This window comes from Clupea harengus, chromosome 24, assembly GCF_900700415.2.
Source record: "Clupea harengus chromosome 24, Ch_v2.0.2, whole genome shotgun sequence".
NCBI classification, from domain to species: Eukaryota; Metazoa; Chordata; class Actinopteri; order Clupeiformes; family Clupeidae; genus Clupea; species Clupea harengus.
The window spans coordinates 17,687,450-17,709,894 of NC_045175.1; the positions used below are offsets into that span (position 1 = coordinate 17,687,450).

General features: G+C 41.5%; 1 pseudogene; it reads left to right on the forward strand.

The window, feature by feature from the left end:
• The window catches only part of LOC105906723, a 36,548-nt pseudogene that overhangs the window by 4,365 nt on the left and 9,738 nt on the right, over positions 1-22,445 (forward strand).

Below are 22,445 nucleotides of genomic sequence, written 5' to 3' on the forward strand. Positions count from 1 at the left end.
ACTTGAATTCACACTTCACCTTTCGAGGCTAACCGAGGTTTGGACCAAGGTTGTTGTGATGAGTCCTCCATATTCACAGAATGCAACAGTAGGCTTCAGTCAGTGTCAGTGGTGTTACGAGACACTTCACAAATCAAAACTTAAAAGTGTATTTCATGACCAATTACAGTCCTTCAAGAGTCCATGATACTTCATATGTAAAGGTATATAGACAACTGATAGTGACACTACATATGTAAAGGTATATAGACTACTGATAGTGACACTGCATATGTGAAGGTATATAGACTACTGAAAGTTGTTGTGATGAATCCTCCACATTCACAGGATGCAACGGTAGGCTTCGGTCAGTGCCAAAGGTGTTACGAGACTTTCAATTCAAACTAAAATGGTGCTCAGTGTTGGGCACCAAAACTAGCAAGAGCCAATCGCCTGTGCTTCAAAAGTCACATGACTGATCGCCACAGTTTACATTTACATTTACATTTAGTCATTTAGCAGACGCTTTTATCCAAAGCGACTTACATATGTGCGACTTACAATGTATATACATTTTACATTTTTACACTGATGGCACACTGCACATCAGGAGCAATTAGGGGTTCAGTGTCTTGCTCAAGGACGCTTCGACAGGGAATCGAACTAGCAACCTTCTGATTACTAACCGACTTCTTTACCTCCTGTACCACTGTCGCCCCCGTCACAGTAACCAAAACCCTACGCTGTCTGGCCATACGACTAAAACCAGCCTCCTTATGAACCAACACTCCTTATAAAACTAAGTACCTCAGCACTGTTCTATACCAAAGGAATTATGAATCCTCCCAGTCTATTATTTGGGTTAAATTGTCATAGTATGCAAGAAAAGGCCTTCACGATGTATTGTTTGACGAGCTTGGCACAGGCTAAACACACTACATTGACACCCGTTACAGTCTTTGACACTTGAATTTTAGGACATATCAGAGAACTCAACACATACAAGTCAATTAGTTCTCATTTAAAACTGTGGCTTATTGATCAAGTCAAATGAGACAGGAAATCAGGGAACTCGTTGAAGATAACCTGTATAGGAATCGTTTGACAAAAAAGGGAAGATGGGAGGCTATAGTTCTATAGATCTATAATTCTCCACATCAGGATTATGAGGTCCAGAGGACATGTCTTAGGTCGACTCCGGTGGAGAAGCATAGAGACTTCTTTCTAATTGAGAGGGGAGAATTAATCCGGCAACGCTCCAATGTCTCTTTCTTGCTGTACTTTTTGTATGTGATTAATTGATCATTTGTTTGTTTACTTAGTTTGTTTTTTTACATCTATCTATTCATCCAACCGTTTCTCTATCTATCTATATGTCTGTCTGTCTATCTGTCTGTCTGTCTGTCTGTCTGTCTATCTATCTATGATTTGTTTGTCTGCCCCTGACAGGTTTTGGTAACCAATCCAGACAGCTCCCCTGCCAACCAGGTGAACGTGGAGGTGACGGCTGCTGGTCAGTCCGTGATGATTTCAACTCGCTCCAACGGCATGGCCAAAGCCACCATCAACACACGGGATGGATCTTCCATGCGTCTCACTGTAAGTCCCACCATCAACACACAGGGTGGAGCCTCGTAAACTGCGTGTCACTGTATGTCCCAACCGCACTAAGTCACAGAAGGGCTTAATTTTATTTTAAGTTATTTTTATGAATTTATTTGTAACACTTGTAGTTGTTTTATACTTCATTTATGAACTAATTACGTGTACTTAAATGCAAGTTAATTTTGTTAGAGGATCTAATTATGCTTCAGGAGAGTAACGTTGTAACTTCTCCTCTTTGTTGCTCTCATTCTGTCATTTTTCCTTCATCATCTTGTTTCTTATCTTCTCCTCCTTTATACATCATCACCCCTTCCTCTCTGTTGCTAACTAATTTTTTGTATCTTCATTAAACATACTGTTTTTATTGCAATGGCATTAGAGACACACATTACATGTTGTGTACCTTGGAATTTCACCATGTTCAGATAGTGATTATGTGTTTGTTTGTTTGTTGGTTTGTTTGTATTTCACAGGTAAAGACCAAGGTCCCTGGTCTTATCGATGCTCACCAGGCTCAAGAAACCATCGAGGTGTTGTCCTATGAGACGAAGGGAGGCTCCAATAACTATCTGCACATCAGTGTGACCACAGAAGAGCTGGCTAGAGGAGAGCAGATGAAGGTCAACCTGAACCTGCGAGGAAGAGAAAGCCCTGGAGCACAGAATCAAGACTTGACTTACCTAGTAGGTCTCTTTCTCTTGTAGTCTCTCCTCACTCAGTCTGAGTCACTCAGTCACTCAGTCACTCAGTCACTCAGTCACTCACTCACTCACTCACTCAGTCATTCACTCACTCACTCACTCACTCACACGTTACATAATGTATATGCATGAGAGTGTGTGCATGTGAGAGATCTGAATTCTGTCTCTAACAGATCTTGAACAAAGGGCAGCTGATTGGTTCCCAGAGGTTGAAGAGGGTGGGGCAGGTTTTAATGTCCTTCTACTTATCAGTGACCAAGGACATGGTCCCCTCCTTCCGTATCGTGGCCTACTACCATGTGGGCTCATCTGAGGTGGTGTCTGACTCAGTCTGGGTGGACGTGAAGGACACCTGCATGGGGACGGTATGTGTAGTTATCCATACATGGAACCATTAAACCATTTAACAACTATCATCCAATAGACTCATTCCTTCATTTCAATTTCTTCAGCTGCTGCTCTAAATATCTCTCTCTTTTTCTCTCTCTCTCTCTCTTCTTCTCTCTCTTCAGCTGAAAGTGGAGGCCTCTCGCCCTACTGCAGTTTACACCCCCCGCCAGCCCTTCAGTCTGGAGATCACTGGAGACCCTGGAGCCAAAGTGGGGCTGGTGGCTGTGGACAAAGGAGTCTACGTCCTCAACAACAAGCACAGACTCACCCAGAGCAAGGTGATGATAATGTGTCCACATAGTGCACAGATGATCAGTATCAGTGTATGATAATGTGTCCTCATAGTGCACAGATGATCAGTATCAGTGTATGATCATGGGCCAGGGGGGGAAGGGGCCCTGTGGACAAAAGAGTCTACGAGTCAAAGGAGTCAAGCACAGGATCACAACAGCCAACACTAGATTATTGCATTTCTGTCCACAAATCAAAAGTATGCACTATTATTTTTTACTTAAGTAAAGTACAGATACGTTTAAAATGTACTTAAGTACAGTAACAAAGTAAAAATACTTTGTCACATTCCACACACACTAACTAGTAAGTTGTTCAATTGCCTCCGACCTAAAAGTCTCAGAAAAAAGCCATGGCAGTATGGAATACTGCGCTCTGTAACGTCCGAGACAAAAACTGAGCCTTAGTTTATGGACTGCACTCTAGATGTGCTGGGGTGTCCTGCCTGAGACAGTTTATGTAGTTTTGCCTGATGAGTTATGCCTCATGTACTGATAGTGTTGTTTATTTCCTTGTTTGTAAATGTGTTTGTTTCTACTTTTTTTTTATTCATGTTCCAACAACCACAGGTCTGGGATGTTGTTGAGAAGTTTGACACAGGTTGCACAGCAGTGGTAAGAACAGTATGGCGGTGTTTCATGATGCTGGTCTCGTCTTCCAATCAAACACCGCTGGAGGCACAGAATCACGTCAAGGTAGACACCACCAACAGCACCATGAACCTCTATGAAGCTTTTATTTTTTATTTATTGCAATTTAATTAATGTGCTTTCACATATTCTTTTTGGAACATAATATTTAAGAACATAATATTTGTCAGTGTGGCCTTAGTACAGATGGTCACTTTTTCTGGAAAAAAGAAGATTCACACATGTACATTTTACCAACCTATTAGCGTCTCCTCAATACACCTTGTTGCATATTTTCTTGTTAAAGTAAGATGAATATAAGTTAATTTTAACTTTTAACTAGCAATGTCACTGGCTGGAAGTCAACAGATTTGCCTCAAACACAAACAAACAGCATAGATGTCAGTGATATAAGCTAGCTAGCTTTGGCATTATATTTGGTAATGTTATGCTGTAAAAGCTATTCTCACATCTTCATTGGGGATTTGGACCTGGATCATACAATGAGCCAGGGTGGAGAAAGGGAATGACATCAAAACTTCATCTGAGGATGTTAAAACAGAAGTCACCTACAATAACACTCCTCAATATACAGTACAAACCTGCATAAGGTGCTAGGCCAGGAGCCCAGAGCATTATGATGAAACACACAAGGTATTCACGTCGTCTATGCACAGGAGTAAGCTAACACATGCTAAGCTAACATATGCGCATATGGATGTCTGTCGGGGACCACTGCAGCGTGTGGCCCCTGGGGACCTCAAAGAGGGGCCCAAATAATGCATTGGATCTAACATTTGAGGTACCATCTCAAATCAATTTAATAGGAATTGGTAGAGTGCCTTCGGCCTGTTTTCTGTGCACTGACATCAAGGATTTGATCAATGGACAGGGCAAGGCTCAGTATCTCACAGGACAAGGAAGACTGTTTACAGTAAGGTACAGTAAAAGTAAGCGTGACCCCTCTAAGCCACAGAAAGACATTATCACTCTATTAACTCCATCTTCATTAATTGTTAGGCTGCTCCTGTGTACAGATGTGGGGACCTTGTTGGTTTGATCAAAATGCTCTGAGCTGCTGCTCTGTTCCTTCCTAAATAAATCTCCTGCTGCCACCTAGTGTTGAGATGGTGGAACTTCTAATGGAAGACATTACTGACACATCCGAATACAGACACATATTCAGATAGACATCCTGCTGCCACCTAGTGTTGAGATGGTGGAACTTCTAATGGAAGACATTACTGACACATCTGAATACAGACACATATTCAGATAGACATCCTGCTGCCACCTAGTGTTGAGATGGTGGAACTTCTAATGGAAGACATTACTGACACATCCGAATACAGACACATATTCAGATAGACATCCTGCTGCCACCTAGTGTTGAGATGGTGGAACTTCTAATGGAAGACATTACTGACACATCCGAATACAGACACATATTCAGATAGACATCCTGCTGCCACCTAGTGTTGAGATGGTGGAACTTCTAATGGAAGACATTACTGACACATCCGAATACAGACACATATTCAGATAGACATCCAGCTGCCACCTAGTGTTGAGATGGTGGAACTTCTAATGGAAGACCTTACTGACACAACTGAATACAGACACATATTCAGATACACTTCCATGTCTTTGTCATGACATAAAAGTGCATTATGAAGGCAAAGTTTTACATGTATTCCTATTACATATTTCTTGTAAATGTATTATGGCATCGTATCAGCATGGTTGTCCTAAAAACAACTGTTCCTGCATCACTATTTCAGTAAATTGTTATGGCAATGGCTGATGGTCGGCTGTTAATGTAGAGGCCTAATCTCCTCTAACAAAGCCCTCGTAGCTCAACAGTAGAACAAGGTGCCTCTAACCTTGGGCTCAATACATATTATAATACATATGTTACATATACACTATTATAAATATACACCTTTACCCATAATGTGTGATGCTAGGGGTAAATGCATCTGCTAAATAATAATACTTCTAAAAATAAATAGTAAATGTCTGTCATTTAGGTCTCGCTCAGTCTGTCATTATTACAATAATAATAATGATGATGATGATAATAATAATACATAGTACATTTTTGTCATTCAGGTCTTGCTCAGTCTGTTAAGGTTGATTTGTGTCTCCTCTCCCCAGAACCCACATGCCCAAAGCCACCCAAGAGGAGACGTAGAGCCATCACCATTCAGGACTTGCACAACTCTCTGAGTAAGTTCAGTTGCCACCACAGCCTCCAGCGGGATTTCCATCCAAATATGTATCCCAATGTTTAATTTTATTATCATTGTTATTATTATTATAACAATCATTCCAGAATTACTCATTATATATTAGTCATTCCAGAATTGTACGAGCTAGAACGTATAAACTTCTATTGAAAACCGTCTCTTTAGTTAATTAGCACATCTTCAAATGGAACCTTCAGTTAGCAACATTCTAATCACTTATTTGTGATCACAGTCCTAAAGGGTTAACAAGAATTTTGAGTAACATATTCAAATAGAATCCTTGAAACAGTCACACGTAACAGTCCATTTTCAACACATTCTTGTTTTCCTCTCAGCTGTTAAGTACAATGACACAGAGCGCCAGTGCTTTCTAATGACATATTTGTGGTCACAGTCCTTTAAGGGTTAACAATAATTTTGAGTAACATATTCAAATAGAATCCTTGAAACAGTCACACGTTTTCAACACATTTTTGTTTTTGTTTTCCTCTCAGCTGCTAAGTACGAGGGAACAGAGCGTCAGTGCTGTGTGGATGGAATGAAGGACAACATCATGGGGTTCACCTGTCAACGTCGAACAGAATATATCACAGATGGAGACAAGTGTGTGAAGGCCTTCTTGCACTGCTGCACGGAGATGGCCGATCAGAAGAAAGAAGCCAAAGATGAGCAACTTCATCTTGGCCGCAGTAAGAACCCCCATATCTACATATGCATGTGGAAATACACATACAGTTAGGTCCGTAAATATTTGGACAGTGACAACATTTTCATAATACCTTGAAATGAAGGGACTGTGAATGAAAATTGTGGTAGCGTAGAGGGCCAAAATTATGAAAATTGTGTCACTGTCCAAATATTTCCAGACCTAACTGTACATAGTGACACAAGCATTTGTAATTGCAACAATTTTCTTGGAGAAGTGTTGCATTATCTGACAGAAGTGCTGGGGTGCCAATATTTTTGTCCATGTACATACAGACATACACTCATACACCCACACATGCATATATACACACACACTATCTCGCATACATACATACACATACACATACACACACACACACACACACACACACACATACGAACTCACACACACACATACGAACTCACACACACACACATACAAACTCACACACACAAACATACCAACTCACACACAAACATACCAACTCACACACTACCACATACACAAATTAACACACACACACACACACACACACACACACACACACATATATACGAGCTCATCATTACACACATACTAACATACATGCATACACACACACACACGCTTTCTCACACACGTACACACACAGATATGGTATGTGTGCCCAGACAAAAGAAATCTTGATCATGTGTATTCATGTGTATTCATCGGAACCTCATGTGAAACCGTTCCATTTCTAGGTTCAGGCCTTCATACATCATTAAATTGCTATATTAATGAATAAAACTGAAAACTGAACTTCTACACAGGTAGTGTGGATGATGACGATTACACAAATTCGGACAACATTGTTTCCCGTTCCGAGTTCCCAGAGAGTTGGCTTTGGGATGTTGAGGATCTTCCCCAGTGCCCTCCAGATGACAAACACTGGTGAGAGAGGCGTGGAGAACTAACTGACTAATGACAAGGGAAATATGGTTACTTTTGTGAAGGAGAAATACATCTTTTTATTTCAATTAACATTCATTCTTTCTGATATTACTGAACTATTACATTAATGTATTTATTCATTTGTATGTCTACAACTATATATGACTGTCATCTCTGCCAATTCCAGCACTACCACCTCCATGACAAAGAAGAGCTTCCTGAAAGACTCCATCACCAGTTGGCAGGTTACAGCCATCAGTATTTCAAAAACTCATGGTAAATCAGCAAGCTCACTCTCTCACAGACCTTCCAAAAACTCTCAGATATCCAATTCAGAGCTCATAGAACTCTTTCTGAGAACTTAAAGGACTATTTCTCAGGGCTTACAGAACTGTTGCTAGAAAGCACAGATCTCCATTTATTAGCTCAACACGTACACTGATAGTGCAAGCTATCTGTATGCTGGTGCCATTTGTGCTTTAGCAACTCCATTTTCTCTCACTGTCTTGCCTTTCTTTGTGCATCCACCTCTGTTTCCTCAGGCATCTGTGTGGCAGACCCCTACGAAATGATTGTAATGAAAGATTTCTTCATCGATCTGAAGCTGCCTTATTCCGCGGTGCTCGATGAACAGATTGGAATTAAAGCCATCCTCTACAACTACAATGACGTCGAAATCAAGGTTACATTAAGCGTCGAATCGAAATCACAATTATTTTTGGGGGTTTCGCCAGCCATTAACCATATTTAGATTATAGAGGTAACATTATACTTTACATGTTATGCCATGGCCTGGCTCCTAGGCTTTAGAACAATGAGGCAGAGGAGAGGAGAGATGGAGGAGAGGAGAGATAGAGGAGAGGAGAGATGGAGGAGAGGAGAGGAGAGATGGAGGAGAGGAGAGATGGAGGCAAAGGAGAGGAGAGGAGAGATGAAGGAGAGGAGAGATGGTGGCAGAGGAGAGGAGAGATGGAGGAGAGGAGAGGAGAGATGGAGGCAGAGGAGAGGAGAGATGGAGGCAGAGGAGAGATGGAAGCAGAGGAGAGATAGAGGAGAGGAGAGATAGAGGAGAGGAGAGATGGAGAGGAGAGGAGAGATGGAGGAGAGGAGAGGAGAGATGGAGGCAGAGGAGAGGAGAGATGGAGGCAGAGGAGAGGAGAGATGGAGGCAGAGGAGAGATGGAGGAGAGGAGAGATGGAGGAGAGGAGAGGAGAGATGGAGGAGAGGAGAGATGGAGGAGAGGAGAGGAGAGATGGAATCAGAGGAGAGATGGAGGCAGAGGAGAGATGGAGGAGAGGAGAGATGGAGGAGAGGAGAGGAGAGGAGAGGAGAGGTGGAGGAGAGGAGAGAGAGATGGAGGAGAGGAGAGATGGAGGAGAGGAGAGATGGAGGAGAGGAGAGGAGAGATGGAGGAGAGGAGAGATGGAGGAGAGGAGAGATGGAGGAGAGGAGAGGAGAGATGGAGGAGAGGAGAGATGGAGGAGAGGAGAGGAGAGATGGAGGCAGAGGAGAGATGGAAGCAGAGGAGAGATAGAGGAGAGGAGAGATAGAGGAGAGGAGAGATGGAGGAGAGGAGAGGAGAGGAGAGATGGAATCAGAGGAGAGATGGAGGAGAGGAGAGATAGAGGAGAGGAGAGATGGAGGAGAGGAGAGGAGAGATGGAGGAGAGGAGAGATGGAGGAGAGGAGAGGAGAGATGGAGGCAGAGGAGAGGAGAGATGGAGGAGAGGAGAGATGGAGGAGAGGAGAGATAGAGGAGAGGAGAGATGGAGGCAAAGGAGAGGAGAGATGAAGGAGAGGAGAGGAGAGATGGAGGCAGAGGAGAGATAGAGGAGAGGAGAGATGGAGGAGAGGAGAGATAGAGGAGAGGAGAGATAGAGGAGAGGAGAGATGGAGGAGAGGAGAGATAGAGGAGAGGAGAGATGGAGGAGAGGAGAGATGGAAGCAGAGGAGAGGAGAGATGGAGGAGAGGAGAGGAGAGATGGAGGCAGAGGAGAGGAGAGATAGAGGAGAGGAGAGATGGAGGAGAGGAGAGATGGAGGAGAGGAGAGGAGAGATGGAGGAGAGGAGAGATGGAGGCAGAGGAGAGATGGAGGAGAGGAGAGATGGAGGAGAGGAGAGATGGAGGAGAGGAGAGGAGAGATGGAGGAGAGGAGAGATGGAGGAGAGGAGAGGAGAGATGGAGGAGAGGAGAGATGGAGGAGAAGAGAGATGGAGGAGAGGAGAGATGGAGGAGAGGAGAGATGGAGGAGAGGAGAGGAGAGATGGAGGAGAGGAGAGATGGAGGAGAAGGAGAGGAGAGATGGAGGCAAAGGAGAGATAGAGGAGAGGAGAGATGGAGGAGAGATGGAGGAGAGGAGAGATGGAGGAGAGGAGAGATGGAGGAGAGGAGAGGAGAGATGGAGGAGAGGAGAGATGGAGGAGAAGAGAGATGGAGGAGAGGAGAGATGGAGGAGAGGAGAGGAGAGATGGAATCAGAGGAGATGAAAGGAGAGATGAAGGAGTGGAGAGGAGATGGGTTTTGCCATTTTTCTTCATGTATCAGTTATGAGTCTGTGCAGAGGCAGCATGCAAAGGTGTGTGTGTGTGTGTGTGTGTGTGTTGGGGGCAAAAGTACCAAAGGTGTGTGTGTGTGTGTGTGTGTGTGTGTTGGGGGCAAAAGTACCAACGGTGTGTGTGTGTGTGTGTGTGTGTGTGTGTGTGTGTGTGTGTGTGTTAAAATCAAACAAAATCCCTGTCTCCATTTTCTCCAATATTATCTGCTACTAAACTAAACTGGCTAATTCTCTCCCTCAAGCAGATAGAGCTGATATCAATTTGGAGTTGTATGCATTTACCCATTAATGCTAAAGAATAGTCCTATACTTCCTCTTCCAGGTCCGACTGGAGCTTATGGAGACCGAGGACGTGTGCAGCGTTGCCACCAAGAAGGGCAAGTATCGCACCATCGTTGAGATGGATGCAATGACATCACGTGCCGTTCCTTTCGTCATTATTCCTATGAAGCTGGGTAAACACACCATTCAGGTGAAAGGGGCAGTGTTCAGCTCACACCTCAATGATGGCATCGAGAAGGTCCTGCAGGTGGTGGTGAGTGTATCTCCAAAAACAAACAAGCAAACATACTTATTGACTTACTAAATAACAAATAGGTAGATCGATGTGTATATAGTGAGGTGGATGGATGGATGATTGTGCCACAATGGACCTGCTGCTGGTGGTGAATGTATCTCCAAAAACAAAAAAAACAACAAACTAATTGAATTACTAAATAACAAATAAGTAGATCGATGTGTATATAGTCAGGTGGATGGATGGATGATTTTGCCACAATGGACCTGCTGCTGGTGGTGAATTTATCTCCAAAAACAAACAAACAAACTCATTTACTGTATGTATGTAAGTCGCTTTGGATAAAAGCGTCTACTAAATGACTAAATGTAAATGTAAATGTAAATTTACTAAGTAATATACTATAGATGGATGATTGTGCCACAATGGACCTGCTGGTGGTGGGGAGTGTTTGTTTATTTGTTTCCAAAGCACCCAATCACACAGAACAAATAAGTAAAGTAATGCATGGATGGATGGGTGGCTACAGGTCAGAAACATGTGACTTTCAGATACCTGTTTTTGCACACAAAGTCAGAGTATATGACCATGAGTTGGTCAGCTAGCTGTGCTGTTGTTTGTGTTAGCAAGGCAGGTCTGTAGGCTGTTAGTAAGCTCACTAGACAAATATACCATTGGAATATGAACAAATAACATGTTTGAAGTTGTGTTCTCTATGGCCAACATGTGCAGCTAAAGCTAGCAAGCTTGCTAGCTACCTTCAGCCCGTCCCATTTCAAAACACCACTTGATGGATGATGGATCACTGTAGGGTAACTAGCAAGCAAGTGTGGCTGTCCTGTCGTGTTTAGTAGCAAGCCCATCAGTTAACATTAATAGTTTTTTTTTTGCAATTTTCTTTTTATACAACAATAAGAACACCAATACAACAAGTCATCAACAACATCGACAACCAGAATTGAAAATTAAAAATAAAAAAAACAAAAAAGGGGGAAAAGAAAAGAAAAACCTGCTGTCATGTCAATTCTGTGTCAACTGCCATAGAGTCCACTTCCTCCATTTACTGTCCATCTGTGATCCTGTCAGCCGTAGCCTGTGTGTCAGTTTTAAATAAAACGCGTAGGTGCTTAAACTGAAGATTTACAGGGGTATATTTGCCTCATCTCAATTGTTGTAACATAAACATAAACATCATTCCGTCTTGATGTAAACACTAATGATCACACAATTTTTCAGTCATAAAGATGTTGTCATTCTACATTTAGCCTTTAGTCTCCGCCATCTTGGTTGCCCTCACTAGGCAGATGGGCAAGGGGTGGACAGACCAAGTTTCTCTCCTCAGTTTATTTGAAATGTTGATAATTAGCTAGTCAGCAGCTTGCCAGTACTGCAGATTTCGCGTTTAAGGCCCCACTTTGACATTTAAACTTTGAACTCTTTAAAATGATCTTTTGTTTGTTTTTTGTTGTTTTTTTATTTTACTTTTAGGCTAAAGGTGTTCTGTCAGAGATCCCAGTGACGAAAATAGTGTTGAACCCAAGTCAGTATGGTGAGTGAGGTGAATCTACAATAACATGGTGGGTGATTCTGAGTCAGTGATACACATTGCTGAATCCAGATTAGGATCTTGATGATAGGATAACTGTGTTTGTTGTTAAGGCATTAAATTGCGCTCTCATGGACCTCAGTCTTTTGTTTAAAGGGACATCAAATGAACCTTCCCTTTGTGTTCTCATTCATTCATTCATTCATTCATTCATTCATTCGCCCGTCTCTCTCTACCTCTCTTTTTCATTTTCCTACGTCTGAAAACAAGGTGGTAGACAAGTGGAGGAAATTCTGAGGGAAATCCCGAAGAAGCAGGTTCCGGGTACACCGAGCAATACCTTCATCACTCTTTCAGGTAAGGCAGCCTACTCTGTGAAACTTAAATCATCAATCCATCAACATACTGAACAACCAATCTGCTGTTAAGGATATCCTCTAACAGGAAATATGCTTTTGTTCATCCGATAAAATAGACCTTCTCTTTTACTTGTGTGGGAAAAGTTGCATTCATCATGCTAAAAACTTTCACATATACGACTGCCCTATGCTCAGAAGACCCCAATACATGCTATGAAGTCTCTACTGAGACCTGAGAAACACACAGGATGATCTACTCTGCTGTACCCTTCAGGCCTTAAGGAATTTTGGTATTAAAACATGCATTAATTATTTATTCTTAATGTTATGCTTAGTCATGCTCAGTGTCAATATTTTGTCTGTAATACATTTTTCGACATGGATTACATGTCTTTTAGATCTGGTTGCAACTACTAAAACCTGACACTTGGGATCAACATGATGAAGAAATAAAAGTTCATGACATTATAGGCCTGCCCTTTAATGTGTTGCATTTTGAACATAAACCCCCTTGCTAATGATACCCAATGATGCTATGCTAATGCTAATCACACCAGTTATGAGTCTGGTTCCCTGCAAGTGTTGTTTTTCGCCTTCTCACTCCCTAGCGAAGCATAGGCCATCGATAGCGAGTTGCCACTTGTTCTCGATGTTTCAGTAATCCAGTAAATCCACTGAGTGAAGGGAGTGGCCCACCCAGCTAAAGTTTACAGCACCTGGTATTCCCAGTCGGTCTCCCATCCAAGTACTAACCAGGCCCAGCACTGCTTAGTCGTACGAGATCTGGCGTGCTCAGTGTGGTATGGCTGTAGGTTACCTGCAAGTACACTCTTCAAGTACACTCTTCAAGTACACTCTTCTGAAAGCACAGGGGATGAAATGTCTCTCTCCTTTTACTGATAGTTCCATAAACTTGAAGCAATGTACAAGACACAAGTGCTCTTTATGGTCACAATTTGTTGCTAAAGCTATCCATCTAATTTTGGCGAATTTTCTCTTAATGCTGCTTTGTACCACAAGATGCAATGCAGTGAAACAGCAAGCTCCAAAAAGTCTTCTGAATGATTGAATCCTGCAGCACTACAGCAGCATTTCTTGTAGCTGTGTAAACACCTGTAGGCAGTGATGTTGTGTGTGTGTGTGTGTGTGTTTGTTTGTTTGTTTGTTTGTTTGTTTGTTTAATTATGAAATGAGCATATATAAGCATATATATTGACATGCTTTGTTTGTGGCTTGGTTATAGTAAAAAAAAAGCTTCATGTGCGTAAGCAGCAGAATAGCAGTCTTGGTTATTTTTGTTTTATATCAATGTACTGTCCTGCAAGCGCACGACAAACCATGTGTGGAGAGATGCATGTAAATGACACCATGGACCGTAATTAAGTCAATTGGACATCATCAATTCAATTAGATTCAATTCAGTTTTATTTATATAATAAATCAATTGTCTCAAGGTGCTTGTGGTTTCCAGGTAGAGGATTTATAATAAATTCATTAAAAATTCATTAAAAATGTTTGATTAATAATTGAAAACCTGGTAGTCGCCTACTACCACCATCATAAGGCTAATATAAATATTTCATATGAGTGTTGTGGGAGATACCCTATCCTACCATCCTTTCCCATCGAGTTTCCATCGTGTGGGATGTCGTTTTTTTTATAATGTTCTTGGCTTATTGAGGATGTGACTATGTGTCTTATCAGGGGAGCAGATCAGCCAGACCATTGAGCAAGCCATCACAGGAGACTCCATGGGCTCCCTCATCGTGCAGCCCAGAGGCTGTGGAGAGCAGAACATGATCTACATGACACTTCCCCTAATCGCCACCCACTACCTGGACGCCACTCTCCAGTGGGAGAAGGTGGGGCTGGAGAAGAGAGCCACAGCCGTCAAATACATCAACATGGGTGAGTCATGACTATTCAAAATATAAACATTACTGAGTCACAGACACAGCCGTCAAATACATCAACATGGGTGAGTCATGACTATTCAAAATATAAACATTAGTGAGTCACAGACACAGACATCAAATACATCTATATGGGTGGGAGAACATGAAAAATTAAATTAGAGATAGATAGGATGGAGAGACACAGGCGCAGACAGGTACAGACAGGTACAGACAGGCACAGACAGGCACAGACAGACACAAAGCATCTAGTAAGTTGCAGACAGACAGACACCGACAGACACCGACAGACACAGACAGACAGACAGACAGACAGACAGACACAGACAGACAGACAGACAGACAGACAGACAGACAGACAGACAGACAGACGCAAAGCATCTAGTAAGTTGCAGACAGACAGACAGACAGACAGAAGCATGTAATAGGTTGCATAAGGGGCTGTTCACAGTGAGACAGGACTGACACTTGTACAAGTTTAACATAGTACTTTTTTTTCCAACAATGGGTTGTTGCTTGGCTACCTGTCTATGCTAGATGGCTATCTATAACGGAGCATAGCCACCAAAACACCCAAATCTCTACCTGCGGTTTTTTTTAGCACTCACATTTTGAAATATTAGCAAAGTACATTTTAGAGACCAAAAAGTGTGCCACTGTGAACAGCTCTTATCTTGAGTTCAATGAATGAGACGATCTCGGCGATACGAGACGATGAGAACATATCTGATGATGAGCCACACAAGAGACACCTGCTGCCCAGCCCTGTCCAGGTCTTGCCCACCAACTTAGATGGATGAAGCTGACAGATTTCAAAACAAATTTAAATATTTCACACTAAGTATGATGAAATATTAATATTAATTTAGTACTATTTGACATGTATTAATCATAATTAGGCTATGTAACAATATCATAAATTACACCCTATAGGCTACCAGCAGGAGTTGGTGTTCCGTAAAAATGAAGGTGGATTTTCTGTGTGGGAGCACAAACCTGCCAGTGCCTGGTGAGTCACATAATCTGAATTTGGCATATCTATCTCTATCTCTATCTATCCATCTATCTATCTATCCATCTATCCATCTATCCATCTATCCATCTATCTACCTATCTATCTATCCATCTATCTATCTATCCATCCATCCATCAATCTATATCTCTATCTCTATCTATCTATCTATCTATCTATCTATCTATCTATCTATCTCTTATCTATCTATCTATCTATCTATCCATCTATCCATCTATCTATCCATCTATCCATCTATCCATCTATCTACCTATCTATCTATCCATCTATCTATCCATCTATCTATCTATCCATCCATCCATCCATCTATATCTCTATCTCTATCTCTATCTATCTATCTATCTATCTATCTATCTATCTATCTATCTATCTATCTATCTATCTATCTCTTTATCTATCTATCTATCTATCTATCTATCTATCTATCTATCTATCTATCTATCTATCTATCTATCCATCCATCCATCCATCCATCCCCAAATCTCGTAGGCTAACAGCGTATGTGGATAAGGTCTTTGCGATGGCATTGCAAAATGACAGCATCAGGACCACATTAATTCTCCCTCCCTTCCCCACCAACCCCTTTAGGCTAACAGCGTACGTGGCTAAGGTTTTTGTTATATTATATTAATTAACCATGCTCTATCTATCTATCTCTTGATCGATCTGTCTGTCTCTCTCTCTCTCTCTCTCTCTCTCTCTCTCTCCCCCTCCCTCCCTTCCCCACCAACCCCTTTAGGCTCACAGCGTACGTGGCTAAGGTTTTTGCCATGGCCAGTGACATCATTAGCATTCAGGAGAACGTGATCTGTGACGCCCTCAAGTGGCTGGTGCTGAACTCCCAGCAGCCAGATGGCACCTTCAAGGAGACCTTCAACGTGTACCATGGAGAGATGGTGGTATGGGAAACCGATGAGTTATATGCTGCTCACATACTGAATGATATGAATGAGTAATGACAAGTGACAAGTCCTTACATTTAAAAAAGATACAGACAGCAATTCATTTTTTTGATACTATCTCTCTAGACTGTTCTGCCTGAACAACATGTTTCCTTAACATGTTTAGTAAATGTATTTGTCAATCAGATAGTGTGATCAGATTAGCTGTTCTTCATTCTGTTAGCAACAAATAAGTTACAGCGTCCCTATTTTGGTGTGTCTGTATATTGAGTTGATGCAATCTGATGTCGTGAATTTCAAGGGTAACGTGAAGGGCAAGGATAGTCATGCTTCCATGACCGCGTTTGTGCTGATTGCCATGCAGGAGGGCAGGAATATATGCATCAAGAAAGTCTCTGTAAGTCACTGTAGAAACATAAGGAACAGATAACAACCTATTTTATTACATTGATGGTCTCTTGAAACACGTTAGGTGTTGTCAAAGAGGCGGACTTGTATGCATTGCTCAATAATTGTGTTTATTTGTAGGCATTTGATGTACGTTTAGTTGTAAAATAAACACACTATATATATATATATATAACAGATAAAAAGCTCACTAAATATATATATATATATATATATATATACAGTACCAGTCAAAAGTTTGGACACACCTTTAATTAAGTGTTTTCTTTACTTGTATTATTTTCTACATTGTAGATTAATACTGAAGACATCTAAACTATGAAAGAACACATATGGAATGATGTACTAAACAAAAAAAGTGTTGTCTACCATGTAGAAAATAATAAAAGTAAAGAAAAAACTTCTCAAAAAATGTGAAGGTGTGTCCAAACTTTTGGCTGGTAGTATATATATATATATATATATATATATATATTCAGTGAGCTTTTTTCTGTTTAAGGGTTTAACATAGCAAGTTTGTTCATAATAGACGCATCATCAAATTTGACTCCATCTCACGTGAACCTTTCCTCAGAGCCTCCCCCAGAGTATGCTGAAAGCCACTGTGTATCTGGAGAGCCAGCTGGGGACGCTCACTAATCCGTATGCTGTTGCCATGGTTTCCTATGCCCTTGCCAACGAAGGCAAACTGAACCAGGGCATTCTGTTTAAACATGCCTCCAGTGGTGAGTAGGGAAGACAAGTATGTAAAAGAGGAGGGGAGCAAACACTTAGCATTGAGGTACCCCAATGGAGAGGTAGTGAAACTTGGGCACAGAAACAGTCACAGACACAGACACAGACACAGACACAGACACAGACACAGACACAGACACAGACACAGACACAGACACAGACACAGACACAGACACAGACACAGACCCTTTGGGCACCCTCTCTACCTTAAATAAGCTCTTGAAGACCAAACTCTTCAGAGAGCACCACCCTTACTAACTTGCACTTCTATTAATACTTAACTTGCACTTACAGCAGTTACATTCCTTCTTTTTCTTATGTAAAATAGTATTTATTGTTACAATAAGTCTATTGCTCATAGCTTGACTGTTCTCTCCCTTGTAAGTTGCTTTGGACAGAAGTGTCTGCTAAATGACTAAATGTTAATGTAAATGTAAACATGTAGAGGTCTAGTACAAGACTAAACAGGATGTGAAAATAAAAAGATGTGCTTTTACAACTAGTCCAATGCCAATGAAATGACACCTACTACTGCCCCACCCTTTAGATGGCACCCATTGGCCAGTCAGAGGTAACATCTTCTTCACTCTGGAGGCCACAGCCTATGCCCTGCTGGCCCTGGTGAAGGTCCAGGAGTTTGAGAAGGCAGGTCCCATCGTGAAGTGGCTGAACAAACAGCAGAAACATGGAGGAGGCTATGGAACCACACAGGTACTTTTCTGTGCATATTTGTTTGTGTGTGTGTGTGTGTGTGTGTGTGTGTGTGTGTGTGTGTGTGTGTGTGTGTGTGTTGAGAGAGATAGAGAGATAGAATGTGTGTGTTGGGGGCGGGTAGAGGGAAATAGATGGGAGAGTGCTTCTCTCCAACGGCAAGTTTAGACAGATAAAAGAAGTCCAGTATGCTTTTTGTTTTGTTCCTTTCCTTTAGTGTGTTATGCAGCTTTGTGTGCATGTAGACAGTCTGCAGACTTCTAAAAGCCCAAAGTACATGCCAGAGGGAGTAACTCCCCCACAGAAACAATTTTTCTTGGTTGCCTGAAATGTCTCTTTGGAATTCCACTTCCTTTGTTACAAGATGACGCAATTTGTTTTTTGTAGCATGTGCATTTATTGTAGTAGACCCCAAAGATAACATTATGAGCATTGAAAAGGAGCATAATAGGTCCTCTTTAACACGGATTTCTCTTATATAGTAGAAAGACGCTACTCTGCTACCACCTCTTCATCTCTAACAGTTTTCCATTGTGTTGTTGTTAGTCTTAGTTGTTAGACTGCTGGAAGCTGAATGACACTAATGATCGACCACCACCTCTGCTTTCACGGAGTGTTTGCCGTCATCACTCCTCTCCTCTCCGCCTCTCCCATCCCCTTTTTCTCTCTCTTCTCCTCTCCTCCCCTGTCCTGTCCTCTCCTCTCCTCCCCTCTCCTCTCCTCTCCTCTCCTCTCCTCTCCTTTTCCCTCTGCTGATAGCTGCAAGACACTAATCACCAACCACCTCTGCTTTCATCCCCCACCAGTCCACCGTCATGGTGTTCCAGGCTGTGGCAGAATACACAGCACAGACCAAGCAGGAGGGTCCGGCCCAGAATCTAAAAGTTCTGATCCAGCCGTCCAATCTGCCGCGCGCTGAGCCCATAGCATGGACCCTTACCAGGAGTGATGCCCTCAAGACCCTATCAAGCAAGGTTGGTTGGAGAGCTGTTTGCTGGTCTGTTCATCTCTATGTTGTGTTCCTGAGGCTCAATTAGGAAAGCTAATTAGGAGAGCAATTGTAAGACCTTACAAGGTACTAACAGCACCGAGATCATGGGTTTGACTCTCAGTTGTCACACATACTGATGAAAATGTACAGTACCAGTCTTTTCTTAACTTTTATTATTTTCTACATTGTAGATTTATACTGAAGACATTTAAACTACGAAAGAACACATATGGAATGATGTACTAAACAAAAAAAAGTTTCATCTACCATGTAGAAAATATTAAAATCAAAGAAAAATCTTCTCAAAAAATGAGAAGGTGTGTCCAAACTTTTGACTGGTACTGTATATCTCTACTCTACTATAGTCACTTGGAATAAAAGTGTTGGCTAAATGAATACATGATCCTGTGACTAAGTTCATGGGCTAAAGAGAAAAGGATATACTATCTTTTGTGTCTTTTTATTTGTTAAAATCGTTTATTATTCCAATATTGTGCCTATATCAAACCCCTGAATCTATTCCTGGAAGGGCTATTTTATATTGGTGGTTATGTAAGGGACAATGGACATTCATGCATTCATTTTCTGCTACTCCAAGCCTTGGAGTCCATTATCCTGTTACCACACTTGAGATGTTAGTTTTCAGATGTAATTTCCATATTTTGATCGCTAAAAGCCACTTTGTTGTAGAAATACTTCTTTCCGCTACAAATTGAGTATTTTCTTAACTTACTGGACAAACTGGCATCACTAGTTCTAAATGGATGGGTGCTAAGGCCAAAGCCCATTCATTAGTTCTAAAAGGATGGTTGCTAGGTCCAAAGCCCATTCATTAGTTCTAAAAGGATGGTTGCTAGGTCCAAAGCCCATTCATTAGTTCTAAAAGGATGGTTGCTAAGGCCAAAGCCCATTCATTGTTACGAATGGTGGGTGATGTGAAGGACTCAATTGCACGACTCAGCACAGGGGTAGATTCAGAAGAATAAACGTTTACTAGCAGGGTTCGGTACACAGGTAAGCAGTCCAAAAGTAGGCAAACAAATCCAAACAGGGAATAGGCAGGAGAATAGTAGGGCAGGCAGAGGTCAGAAGCACGAGTAATCACTTGAACAAGGCGAAAGCGCTAAACGCTAGGAACACGAGGAGCAGTGGAAAGACAAGGAACATACCATGAAACATACTTTACGACGACACAACGAGGAACAAGAAAACAAGGACTATATATACACACACAGGCAACAGATAACCGAGGGACAGGGAGAACAAATCAAGGCAGGGCAGACAAAGACACAGGTGGACTAAACAAGGGAATTAACAGGACACAGGTGAAACCAATGACACACACAACCCGGGAGATTGGGAACAGGTGAGGGGTGGAGACACGGACAACAACAAGAGGGCACATGGCATAGACAAACAAACATAGGGAAAGCACATGGCGGGAACAAGGAAGCACGAGGACTAGACATGGGAACAAACATGTGACCACACAAGGGAGACAAACACAGAAATTAGACACGGACAGAACACAGACCTTACATTCATTAGTTCTAAAAGGATGGTTGCTAGGTCCGAAGGCCAGTCATTAGTTCCATACTTCACGTTAAGCCAAGCTAGCATATCCCAGCAAATCTGTTGAGCCTTAGCTTTGTAAAAACACTGTGGTCCTTAGCCCCAAATGTAGCGTAATGATACTTAAAGCTATTTCAGACATATGGAACATGTTGCTACTCTCTGCACTTCCGTCAGTCCGCTAATTTGCAACTCTGTCACAGCACGACAGTTTGTTTAAATTACACAAAAAACTTGGCAAATTCATATAAGTGCAATATCTTCCAAAAAAAACTGGAACTACTTCACTACTGCAAACATCCAAAAATGATTGACATTGTAACAGGAGCATCACAATAGAAAAATTCAACCAATCGGTTGTATAGCATATAAATGTTGGGGCATGTATGGCTTTTTGTATCAGGGGTTTGTATTAAAGAAAATCAATCTGTGCTGATTTGCAGATTGACATGAATCAGAACCTGACTGTGACTGCCAGTGGTACAGGAGAAGCGATTCTATCGGTAAGCTCTCTTTACGTTGTTCAAAGTTCTAGCATTCTTAAGACCTTGAAAAGACACATAAAGAGACCAAAACAGGTTGTCAAGATTTTTTTCCCCCCACATATTCTGCAATGTTGATTTTCAATATTTTCTACTTATGATTTTACAAATAAGTCATACAATAAATTGATTGATTAATTGACTTTAGAAATATTACTTGAATACTTCATACATATTGTAGCGATCTTACAGTGCATCTTTGGCTTTCTTGATATTTATTTACACACAGTCACATGCATTCACACATGGCCTTATGTACACAGCCACAACAGACTGACTTAGGGTGGACAAAGATGCAGAAACACAAGGAAAATCACACTGGGGCATTAACAAATGACACTGACTCCACATCGCTAACTAAAAATACTGTACATGTAGAAATTAACATTAACACCCAAGCTTTTGTATTTAGAACACTAAAACCAAATTTACAGACATAAACATTCTACGCTACAAACACTGGAAGTACGTCACATAACAAGCATAATCACACATGCATCACTCCCGCTACACGCCACAATGCATTGCAGCTGTACTACTGCTCAATATAATACATACGTATGACTTTCGAACCACCCTTAAAAGTTGTATAAACATTCAAAAATACCAGTGCATGATGGAATCGCCAAAGTGCCTGAGTGTATCGATTGTCTCCAGAGGGGTAAGAACACCATGAGTGTCTTAGGTAGAAAACACAGGAATTAATAGAAAAACATTCCTGCTCTACCTTCAAGACTCTACTGAAGGCACAGACAAATTATAATACAGATTAGCTATAGCACTACCTATCTTAAAGAAGATTAGCTAGAGCACAGATTAGCTATAGCACTACCTATCTAAAGAATAGATTAGCTCTAGCACTACCTATCTAAAGAATTGATTAGCTATAGCACAGATTAGCTATAGCACAGACTAGCTCTAGCACTAACTAGCTAAAGCTCAGATCAGCTATAGCACAGATTAGCTCTAGCACTACCTAGCTAAAGAATAGATTAGCTATAGCACAGAATAGCTCTAGCACTAACCAGCTAAAGATCAGATCAGCTATAGCACAGATTGGCTCTAGCACTACCTAGCTAAAGAATAGATTAGCTCTAGCACTAACCAGCTAAAACTCAGATTAGCTATAGCTCTACCTAGCTAAAAGAAGATTAGCTAGAGCACATATTAGCACTAGCACTACCTAGCTAAAGCACTAAAAGACCTTAGGAGTCACTC